The sequence below is a fragment of the Puma concolor genome, chromosome D1 (assembly GCF_028749965.1).
Source record: "Puma concolor isolate L17-30 chromosome D1, mPumCon1.1.hap2, whole genome shotgun sequence".
NCBI lineage: Eukaryota > Metazoa > Chordata > Mammalia > Carnivora > Felidae > Puma > Puma concolor.
Window position 1 is genome coordinate 64976119 of NC_141676.1, and position 12910 is coordinate 64989028.

At 34.6% G+C, this 12910-nt stretch overlaps 1 protein-coding gene across 11 annotated transcripts in view; it reads right to left on the reverse strand.

Moving 5' to 3' along the window:
* Window positions 1-12910, reverse strand: part of TENM4 (teneurin transmembrane protein 4) — a 2941751-nt gene that overhangs the window by 2429857 nt on the left and 498984 nt on the right. The gene's annotated exons all lie outside the window — the stretch shown is intronic.

Genomic DNA, 12910 nt, shown 5'->3' on the forward strand with positions numbered 1-12910 from the left:
ACTATAGTACTACCACCTTACACCTATATAGTTCCATTTAGTTTTCCAAAACCCTTTAATACCTTTTATCTATTTTTTTTCTTAACAAGCCTGTGATATACAGGTGTTTTATATTTTTTCATTTTAATATGAAAAAAACCCTGGATTTTTAGATAACTCATCCAAGGTACTATAGCCATCAATTTATAAAAACCGGACTAATCTTCAGGTTTTTCAGTTTCTAGGCTAGCACTCTTGTCAAAACAGCAGCTCAGCCAGCTACCTACTCTTGTTTAAATCATTTGGAAGGTCTTGAAATTTTGGATATAATAAAAATATTTCTGGTATATATAGATATTTCCAGTGTGATGAGATGTTATTTGACAACTTTTATTTATTCAACAATATACATATGTGTTTCATCGAGCAACATGTAAAATAGCTAAATCACCACAACTTAACATCAGTTCAGAAAGTACTAATATAGACCAAGCCTTTAGGTACTAGGGTATAAGAATTGCTAAAACACAACAAATATATTAGAATAAAATAAGTTTTGCTGTAATTAGCAAAATATTATCCCAAATCACTATGGCCTAAAATTTTCTATCAAACCACATGACAATTTTTGGGTGACCATGATAGTGTTGTGCTCACACAGTAGCGTAGAAATCACCACTGACTTTTTTTACACAGTTTCCCACAATCCACATGGCAGTGGAACAGGATATAGCACACCGCAGTCTGGTTATTGAAGGTTCACTACAGAGGTGGCTCAGATCACAAGACTATGAGTAATTTGAAAAGGGGTGAGGAAGTACAATCATACTATGTATTTGGAAGGAGGGGGTCAGAATATTTACAAACGTCCTAACAACTCTCAAAACTTCTGTCCTGGAGCATTCATGGTAATTTGGAAAAGACAGAAAGTAAATACATAAGTATGGTAATTACAATATGCATGATAAACTGGGCAAAGTTGGGAGCAAAGTAATCTGTAGTAGAGCACGATTAAGTGAATTTTCTTGGAGAAGACAGGAAATACTTCTCAGAGAAACTGGTACGTGACAGGAACTATAAAGATAAATTTACTAAGGAGATCATAAAAGAAAGCATTCTATTCATAAACTTCAAATTAATTCTTTTTATATGAAATTGAAAATAACCACTTAGAGAAATAGGCATAAAGAAAGATTTAGTTTCAATGGAGTATTCACAATTAGTTACATGGCTTTAGATTAAATGCATTGCTCTCTAGACCACAAGCTTCATGATAATATAAGGAAAGTGAGTTAATAAGAATATTTGCAGCTTTAACATTATATGTTGGAATTTTTTATGTTGTAAATTTGTCAGTAATTTGAAAATCCTAATATTTTGTTAATTGTTATGTATCAAAGAAAGGTAGATGGCAGCCACCATGAATGAGTTTTCAGCCTGTAGGCCAATTCTACTTATTTAGAAAGTTCTGAACAAGAGGCAGCCTGAAAAAAAGTAGTGTGAACCACTGACAGCGTCTTCCATGAACTCAGAAGTAAAGGTGGGATTGAGTACAGATGTAGAAGTTATTCCCAAGAGTTCTTGCTCTTGAAGTGGTGCCACTTTAAATGGTTGTTAGGCCTGTGATAAAAATAAATTGGTGTGATATTGGTGATATATGGTGATATCACACTAGTATATTTTGATCACAGGCCTAACAATGGATGAAATGGCACCACTTTTATAGTGATATATTTTATGTATCACTTTTTTATAGTGGTATATCTCACACACACATACACACACACACACATTCTGTGTGATACACAAAAATTTAACAGCAGTAGTCAGATGAATCATCTAGTAGTCAGAGTGCTCCTTTTCTTTCTTTAACATGCTTGCTCTGGCACTGATGAATACAGAAGACTAATTCATCCAGGAGCCAGCACCCAATCCTAACCAGCCATACCCAGCACCAGGTATTCCCTTTCCTATACTGAAACCTATTTTGAATCCAGGAGTATGTATGTAAAATTGGTGAAGAAAAAGAAAGCAGAGAAAAATTATACTGGTGATGAAGACTAGAAAATACAGAGAAATGTAGGGGAAAGTAATGAATCACTTTTAAAAAGTGGATATAGTTTCTTCCATCCTTTAAATGAACTATTCTCATTTTTACAAAATTTTTCCCTAAATAAACTGAAGGTTAAAACCTATTCTCAAAATATCTCTGTACTTTCTAAATACCTCCCTTAAAGATTTAGGCAGTTTTATAGCATTATATAAGTTCTGGCAAATGAGAATTTATCATCCAGTTGATATAATTATTAAATGTTAAGCAATTTTTTTACTTTCAGCTAAGAATAATGACTGAATGAAAATGACTTGTCAGACAATGAACTGTCTCTTAAGTAGAATAATATAGGTTTATGTTTTTCTTTTCTAGTAAATAGACTACTTACCTGTGCAACTCTGTCATAAAATGTGCATTTCAGATTGAAAAGTATAGACAGAACAAATCCCAGTGTATAATTTTTCGGCTTCACTCCAGTGGAAACTCATTTCCAGAAGTCAGCAGCTATGTATAATTTTCAAATGGATTTTTTCCAAAACATTTCTTAGTTCAAGATTTATAACTATATATTTACTCTTATCAAGTCCTTAGAGAGTCAAGACTTGTGCTGTGGATTACAACTAAACCAATTATAAGGGAAAATAAGTGGAAGAGATATGAAATATGTGAGTGAAAACGGTATATAACAACATAAGGTCTAGTTTTAATTGCCCCCAAGTAATACTAATTATTTCAATCTAGTTTGTGATAGAAATCCAATAAGGAATACAGAAATATTTTAATTAACCCATCAGAGTATAAACTTGCTTAATTTATTATTCAATTATTGGCTGTAAACAGATAACTTTCAGTGATGTTGACATGGATAAAATAGCTATATCTAGAAATGACTTAATCCAATTAATAATTACAAACCATAAAGATACCTAATTTGATTTTCTATTATTTTCTAACACTTTGTGTTCTCTTCTGCTCTGTACTCTTACAAACATATTCACCATACACCATCCATACACACTTAGAAAACTGTGTCAGCAAACCAACACCAACATTTCTTTGTAAGATAACAAAATTACATCTGGACATTGTTGTTTTATATATTTATTACTTACTTGTTTGCTTTTTTTATTGCCATTGTATTTTCTTTTGAAATACTTCCATAGGGATAGATCCTTACAATTCAAAGACAACCCTTTGATACCAATGTATTTAGATGTGTACAACAAACCATCATGATGTGCTATTTACATGTATTATTTCTCCAATTCTCCTAACAATTTCTGTGCTCTTAATCTTTGAAGAAGGAAACAAATTATTATTATTATTATTTAAAACAATGAGAAGACTGAACTGTAGACAAACTAAATGAATTTTCCATTTCTCCAATTCTCCTAACAATTTCTGTGCTCTTAATCTTTGAAGAAAGAAACAAATTATTATTATTATTATTATTATTATTATTACTATTATTTAAAACAATGAGAAGACTGAAGTGTAGACAAACTAAATGAATTTTCCATTTCTCCAATTCACCTAAAAATTTCTGTGCTCTTAATCTTTTTCTAAAATTATTTTTAATGGTTATTTATTTTTGAAGGAGAGAGAGACAGAGCATGAATGGGGGAAGTGTAGAGAGAGAGGGAGACATAGAATCCAATGGGGCTTCAGGCTCTGAGCTGTCAGCACAGGGCCCCATGCAGGGCTCGAACTCACAAACTGTGACATCATGACCTGAGCTAAAGCCAGACGCTTAACTGACTAAGCCATCCAGGCGCCCCTGTGCTCTTAATCTTTGAAGAGAAAAGGAATTTATTATTATTATTGTTATTATTATTACTATTACTATTATTATTTAAAACAATGAGAAGACTAAAGTGTAGACAAACTAAATGAATTTTCCAGTGTTAGCAGTTATGTGATTTTGGACTCAAAATAAGGTGTACAAACTTACCTAATGTGTCTTATGTAGAAGAAAATTATTGTAAATATTTTCATAGATAACTGTGTAAAATAAAGCTACAGCTATGTAAAAATGGAGAAACCTTATGTAGGTATTGGAGGAATTTGCTATTAAGTTACAATGTCTCATTATTATGTCTAACTATCCGTAATTACCTGACTAGAAATCTCCACATTCCCATTGCTTGTAAACTGTAATTCTAGCCTAGTGCCATCCAATAGCCACCAGCTACATGTAGCCATTTAAATATAAGCATACAAACTGACATTAAATAAAAGAAAAAATTTAGTATTCATTTACATGAATGTTCAAGTGTTCAAGAGCTCAATAGTCACGTGTGGCTAGTGATTACTGTAAAGGACAGTATAGATAGAGAAGATTTCCATCATCACAGAATGTTCTTAGTGTTTCTCTAGACAAATATGTGAATTACTTGTTATTATGTCTGTGTTTTTATGAGGTAACTTCATAAGATAGATCTATATTTTATACTTTCCACATATGAGATTGTGGTTGATCACTATATGTTAGTCACATGTTGTAACATTACAGAGTAGAGCACAGACAAGACACCTCTGATAATCATTTGCTATTGCATAATCAATTAAAATAACATAAAGTAGTTGAACTATTTTTTTTTTAATTCATAAGACCTGGAATTAAATCAGCTACTCCACTTCATACCACACAACCTTTGACAGTTCTGTTATGTGTGTGTGTGTGTGTGTGTGTGTGTGTGTGTGTGTGTGTGTGTGTGTTTAAATGTTCTTGAGGGGCTAGCCAAAACAATGATGTTTAGGAAACAAAATGAAGAAAGCAGTCATCCCTGGATCAAGAATGCAATGATGACCTTTGTTCAGGGTATATAACTAATCATCCTCAGTGGCTTAATGAAGGGCATTTAAAACATGAGTTCAGTGTATTTCAAGTCCAATAGATAGGAATTACAAGTTAAGAGAACTAATCTACCAATATGTTTATTAATATCTTTGCTAACAATTGTTTTACTTTTTATTGAACTCCTTCCTTCTGGTTCAATATTATTTTACCTTAGGAATATTATTCATTGGATCTTTTAATATCAGAGTAGGATTAATTTACTTTCTCAATCTTTGCTAGTCTGCAAAAGGCTTTAAGTGTTACATTATTGACTAATAATTTAGCTTAGTGTAAAATTCTAGGTTGACAAAATTTTCTTCTTCTAGTACATTGAAGTTATCAATCAATGGCCTCATGCTAAGTATGATCGCTGAATAGAAGCCTATCTTCAAACTATTTTATCATTGTTACTGCTCTGTACTAATCTTTGTCTTGTATTATTAATTTTATCTTCTCTTACACTTTGTTTTGATATTATACATTTTCTTAAAAATTTTTTTTAAATGTTTATTCATTTTTTAGAGAGAGAGAGACAGAGACAGAGCGTGAGTGGGGGAGGGGCAGAGATAGAGGGAGATCTAGAATTCGAAGCAGGCTTCAGACTCTGAGCTGTCAGCAGAGAGCCCAGGGTGGGCTCAAACTCAAGAGCCATGAGATCATGACCTGAGCTGAAGTCGGAAACTTAACTGAGTCACCCAGGTGCCCCTGATGTTACACATTTTTACTATGAGGTATCTGCTGTAAATTTCTATTTTTTTTTTCCTGCTCAGGATTCAATGTGCTCTTTCTTCTTTTATTTTTTTTTTTAGGTTTATTTATTTATTTTGAGAGACAGAGAGAGTGGGGAGGGTTGGAGAGAGAGGGAGAAAGAAAGAGGACAGAGAGGCGGGGAGAGAGAAAATCCCAATGCACTGTCAGAGTGGAGCCTGACACAGGGCTTGAAACCAAGAACCATGAGATCATGACCAAGCCAAAATCAAGAGTCAGATGCTTAACTGACTGAGCCACCTGGGCACTGGCCCCATTAATATGCTCTTTCTAAACCAAGAATCATATATTTAATTCTGAAAAATTCTTAGTCATTGTATTCAAATATAGAAGGACTTCACTAGATCTTTAATGCCCCATAAATTCATTCATATTTTCTCTTATATTTTCTCAACAACATTTTAAGCTATTTCTTAAGCTCTATCATTTTGTTTAATAGAAATCTGTAGGAATATATGTCTGGTTTATTCTTTAAGTCATAATTTAGGTTACTATTTTTTCCATAGCTATACATTTGGTCTAGAAGTTCTACCTGATAATTTTGCATATTTCCTGATTTTCCCATATTATATTTTTCCTTAAGTTTATATTTTATCTTTATCTATTTGAACACTTGAAATATCTCTTTCAGTTTATTAGTTCTACTTATATTGTGAATTCTCTTTGAAGTGTTGACTGATTCTCCCACAATGTGGATTGCTTCTTGTTGTGTTTGTAATTTTTTTTATTGTGGACTCATCTTTAGGAGTTTTTATTTTATTCATTTGTGTGTGTGTGTGTGTGTGTGTGTGTGTGCATGTGCATGTGTATGCTTGTTTGTGTGCATGTTTGTGTGTGAGAATACTTTCTATCTTGAGTTACTAAAGCAGCATTTTTTATTTGCTTCAGTTCAGTGCCCTAAGTCTTCATCAGTTCCTGATCATTTTTTGTGTTAATTTATCAGCTTCTGTCTATGTATAGGATATTATAATTTAATATCCAAACAGGACACATATGAAAGTGAACTGGAACTTTACAACAGTCATAAACCAGGACTGTCCTAGACCAATAGGATATATGATCATTCCATTCACGTGCCACGAGAACAATGACATTGTGAAACTACCACCATGAATGGATAATGCATAGTGAAGATTTTTTTCCCCCTTAGATGACAAACCCTGAGGCAATGGAAAGTCCCTATCAAGGTCCTCTTAGCAAGTAAGTACAGGTTTTCTAATCACATTTTATGGAGTAGACAAGTCCTAGTCCATAGATAAATTACCTTTGGGCTTCATCCAAGTAGTTGAGTTCCTGTGGCTTGGACTTGTTACACCAGGTGGACTTTGCAGCCCTAGTTTCCAATTATTAAAAGGCTTATGTCTAGTTCTGATCTGTGTATCAGTGATTATACTTCAGATTTTATTCATCTTCACTGCCTCTGGGCATTGTCCTTTATGGTTTAAACTCATAGTTATATTTTAATTTTTAATACAATTTTTTACTCAGCATTATTATTTATTTGCTTGGAGTAGAAGTAGGTGTTTTTCTATATCAACTTACTCCACTGTATTTCTGAGTACTATTGTAGACAGATTATATTAACATATTGTTAAATAACATAAGATATGTTCTATTTCTTTCCATATACACTTATTTTCATTTATCTCTTCATCAAAGGACTCTAATAATCTTATAATTTATTTCACTGACTATATTTTCTACATTCTTCTCTTTTCCTTTTTGGTGTAAGGTTTCCCCATATATGTACCAGTTTGGATATAAACCAAGATTCTCTATATAAATGTTTTATGATAGCCTGAAAGAGAGGATCACCTATATCAAGGGTAAGCATATCAAGGTCTATGGGCCAAATACTGCCCACTGACTCATTTTGAGACTGTAAGCTAAGATAAATTTTTATGGTTTTAAACAATTTGAAAGAAAGTCAAAAGAATTATATTTTTAACTTATGAATATGATACGAGATTCAGACCAGTTGTCCATTTAGAGTTTTTTTTTTTTTTTTTTAACTCAGCCACACACACTTATGTATTACTTATGGCTTCTGTACATTACAAAGGCAGATTTGAGTAGCTAGAGCAAATACCATAGATCTAAAACCCTAAAATATTTACTGACTTGCACTTTATAGGAAAGGTTTCCTGATCTCTCATCTACATAATTAAAAGAACAAAGTAATGGCAGGTACTTGTTTAACAAATCTAGAATTTCTGTGATTAACATCAAAGGATTCATTTTAATTGTTCAGGCAAAAATAAGTTTATGTGACATTATGCTTTAGAGATTGGAGTGAAAGACGTGGGATGAGTGATATTTTGTAATTTATCAAAATGTAAGTTTGCTGGTACAAAAAGCAAAAGTAAAAACAGAAAACGACACATAATAGAAAGGAATAGTGAAATGTTTGTGTATACAGCCAAACAGTTTTCTAATAAGCATCATTATTTTAGAGCAAAGATATAAATACGTAAGACTAACACTGGGGAAAAAAACAAACAGAAAATTCACCATGCAAAATCTTGGTGAATCTATGACTTCATGAAGTACAGAGGGATGAAAAACATTTGACTACATTAAATATAGATCAATAAAACCATACTAAGAGAAATGAGAGCCACATGCTCTTCTGGGGAAAAGCTCACAGAGGCAAAAAAGAAAGAGAAAACTGGTATTAGCAAAGAAGCTCAAAGGTTCCCTCTCCTGAGAGCCCTCTCCTAATGGAAACCAGAGTTTCCATTAACATATCAAGGGATTGATACGCTGGGAAACAAGTGGTTGCAACAACAGAAAAATAAATCAACTATGATATAAAACTAATGAATATTTCTATATAATTAATAGCATAATTTCTCTGTATTCCTCATTTTGTGGAAAACAATATAGGAGTGCTAACTTTTTTAAATAAGAAAACCAGGGGTGCCTGGGTCAGTTAAGCGTCCAAATCAGTTTTAGCTCAGAAACCAACACAGTTTCATGAGTTCAAGCCCTGCCTGAGGTTCTGCACTGGCAGCACAGAGCTTGCTTGAGATTCTCTGTCTCCCTCTCTCTCTCTGCCCCTCCTCACTACTGCTGTCTCTATCTCTCTCAGAGTAAATAAATAGAGGTGCCTGGGTGGCTCAGTCTGTTGAGCATCCAACTTCGGCTCAGGTCATGATCTCACAGCTTGTGAGTTCAAGCCCCATGTCGGACTCTGTGCTGACAGCTCAGAGCCTGGAGCCTGCTTTGGATTCTGTCTCCCTCTCTCTCTGCCCCTAACCCACTCGCATTCTGTCTCTGTCTCGCTCAAAAATAAATAAACATAATAAATAAATAAACTTAAAAAAATTTAAATAATGAAGGACCTGTAATTCCTAAGGTGGTCTCTGGAACCAAATTTTATTTTTAACTCTGAATAACTGAACCAAAGGGGGAGGGGCAGAGAGAGTGGGAGACAAAGAATCCAAAGCAGGCTCCAGGCTCCAAGGTGTCAGCACAGAGCATCACGTGGGGACCGGACTCACGGATCGCAATCATGACCTGAGCTGAAGTCATATGCTTAACCAACTAAGACACCCAGGCGCCCCTATAAAGGTATTTTTTAAATATTTATTTATCTATGTTTCAACTCTTGAGTAACTAGGAGTATGGAATTTCAGAAAAAAACTATTTTCATTGACAAATGTTCAGTAAGTGTCCAAAGAGAAATGTGTATCCTAATCAGATCATAGTTCTATAAATGGGTCAAGGGGAGTGATTACAATATTATAGGGATTGTAGTAAGTAATTTATTTGTATTATTTAACCTAATAATTAAAAATGGTGACAAGTTACTCTTGCTTTACACATGATAAAATTGAGATTCACAGAAAACATGTATCTGTTGTCTAGTTAGTAGGAAGTGATAAAGCTGATGTTAGAAGCTATGCGTCTGTCTAAATCCAGAGCTTACCATTATCAGGACACTGCTCTGCTTGATTTATGACAGGAGCATCCCAGGACAAACCGCAACTCATATAGACATAGCCAAAAGGTAAAAACCACAGGCTTTGGACTCAGATGGACGTGGATTTAGTGTTCAAGTCAGAAAGTACCAAGTCCAAATTGAGAAAGTATTTAACTTCTTGAACTTCAGTTTTCTTAACTGTGAAATGGGTGTAATATTATCTACTGCAAAGAATTGTGAAGGTCAAATAAGTTAATTGTTTCTATGAAGTTTCCCATTCTTTCTCCAGGTAGATTCACTCTGTCTACTTGGTGAACCTTATATTATTGTAGCATTTATCACACTGACCTTTAATATTTATACCCAGCATAACATGTTGCATTAGCAGATCTGAACTCATTATTAAAATAGTAAAAACTGGGACACCTGGGTGGCTCAGTCGGTTAAGTGCCTGACTTCAGTTCAGGTCATGATCTCACAGTCCGTGAGTTCGAGCCCCATGTCAGGCTCTGTGCTGACAGCTCAGAGCCTGGAGCCTGCTTCAGATTCTGTGTCTCCCTCTCTCTCTGCCCCTACCCTGCTCATGCTCTGTCTCTCTCATCTCAAAAATAAATAAAAACATTAAAAATTTTTTTTGAAAAATAGTAAAAATTATTTCACTTCAAAAATAGTCTGTTAACTTATTCAACAATAATTGAATAGTTTGGTTTACAACTGTGAAAGGTTTTTTTTCCTCCTCATAAAGCACACAGAAAATACATAAATAACAAAGGAAGAAACGTTTTCAGGTAATGATAAATGTTATAAAGAAAAATAAAATAGGGTAAAGGGATGAAGAAGATCTGTTTTAGATAGGCCACTCGAAGACTGCTCTTCTGAGGATACCCTTGAGGAAAGGCTTAAATGAAGGCAGATTCAGGAAAAGACTGCATCAGGCTCAGGGAAGAGCACAGGTAAAAGCCCATGTAACCCAAGTGTAGGGAGGTAGAGAGGAGAAGGTAGGAGACGGAATGCAGAAGACAGTAGGGCTCACCCGTAGTTGTCTGGACTGTAATCTAAATGTTATGGGAATCCATTGGAGAGTTCTGAGTAGTGAGAGGCATGATTTAAGTTGTGTTTTTAAAAGAGGCTTCTGTCTTTTCCCTCAGGAGGAAAGGGGAAGGAAAGAGGTCAGTGAGGTAGCTACATTGGTCTTGTTGAGGACAGATGGAATTGTGACTTGGACTAGGGACAAAGATGTGGTGAGCAGTACTCTGATTTAGGAACTATTTTGTGAGTGGAGATAACAAGACTGTTGCTGGATTGGTTATGGGATTTCAAATACTGTACATTCCTTTGTTAAAAGATCTATTGATCTCACTGTGTCTACAGTAATGAATGAGAAATTTATGAAAGCAACATGTAGCTATGACTCAGTGAAAGTTTGTGAAAAACAAAGTGTTTATTAAAACCTGAGGCTGTGATAGACGCCAAACCACATGGACTGCTTATAAACAGTTTAAATGCTATTTAAAGTTAAATGCCTAACATTTATGAATTGAATGCAAGAAGACAACATTGTCATGAGGCTTTGAGAGGTATTTTGACACCTCCTCGTACATCCCTTAAACCAACACCCCATGTCCTGCTATTCTTTGATATGATCAGTGAACATTTTCTCTATCTTCAGGAAAGTGATATACTAATGCTATCTGAAGCCCCTTTCCCTCTTCCTGTCAAATTTCTGGACAGACTAAGCACTTCTTAAAAATGAACACAAACATCTACATGTTAACCAGGGTGTTTAAGGTTTTTTTGTCTTTATTATTAGTAGTAGCAGTATTATTGATATATATCACACACTTGCTTGGTAATTGGCTAAAGTGATCACATGAAATCTATGTTCATCATTATCTTGAAAGAAAACCTGTTAAATAAATAGAAAAGATGGGAGATGATTATGTAATGTTACCCAAGCCTCTTTTTCTTCCTAGGTGACTGGTACTAGTTACTGTTATGTTGGGGCTGGTCAATGTGTTCAAACCTGGACACATTGTGGAGCAGAGAGGGCTGCAACAGATAGTGTGCCTGGATTGATAGTTATGCCTAAAATAGGAATTCTGGAGCTATCCTTGGGTCCCAAGCAATTAGCTTATACTTTTTATCCCTTTCAATTTGGCTGTTCTGGTCAGTTTAATTGTAGCTGTCGTTCAATGTGAGTAATCAGTTTAATCACTGTATCTGGAGTGGTTAGTCCAGGCAGGCAGAGTGTCTTTGAATGTGTCCTACGCTCAGACGTGGGTTTTTATTGCAGAGTGGAAAGAGAGGTTCGAGTGGAGGAATTGTTGGCTCCTTGTAGGATGTGGGGTTTCCTGATACCAGAAGTTTCCATCTGGTTTTATGGAGCCAGTTTTTGAAAAGATGACATCTAAGTTCTGAAAGCGGAAGAACTGATGCATACTCTTCCTTACCACTATCCAGTTACTTCTTTCAAACTTAGATGACACACAGGTAAGGTACTGGAGGTAGTATGATCTTATGGGTATGGACTGTATGTACATCTGCCTAGGTCATAGCCTGGTTGATAGGACACTTATCTTTCTCTCTATGGCCTTCTCCCAAGCTTCTTACAGGGTGTGCATTCTTGTCATGATCCAGGGTCCCCGAGAGACTGTACTTTCCCAAACTCAGTACTTTCCTTCTTCCAAATACAGTGTGTTGTCAGAGGCAGCATGTGGGCTGAGAACTTTGGAGTTGGCCATCCTGGATAACTTAATTTCCCTTAGGTAAGTGACTTAACTCCTATGATGCTCAATTTCCTCATTTTTGAAACAGGTACATTATTTCTAACTTCATAGAGCTCTTGTAAAGAGTAAATTCACTTATGCATGTAATCCACTTAGCTCATGTCTGGCATAGTGTTGGTGTTCAACAAATGATGGATATTATTTTTCAGATTAAAAAAATGATTCAGTATACTTTTCCTAAATGCACTATGTAATTTTCATGACAACACTATACTGGTAGAATAAACAAGTGAACACCAAATCTTTGAGAACCTTAAGGAAATAGTCAATAACAACATTTAAATTTATGAAACATGCCTAAGAAATTTAAAAGATGTATTTACACTAATGTTTCTCTTTTTGTACTGAGCCTTATGAGCAAAGATACCATAACTTATTTATATTTGAGTATGCTCAAAACTTACTCATAATCCACACTTTAATTATCCTTCAAAGACAGTATGAGGCAATGAATATATGTATTTTTGCTCTTTAACTGAACTGCAAGCCCTAAATAGCAGCAAGAGTATTTTGTTAACTAGAATTAGAATATGTATTTTATTTCTTCAATTTATTTTTAT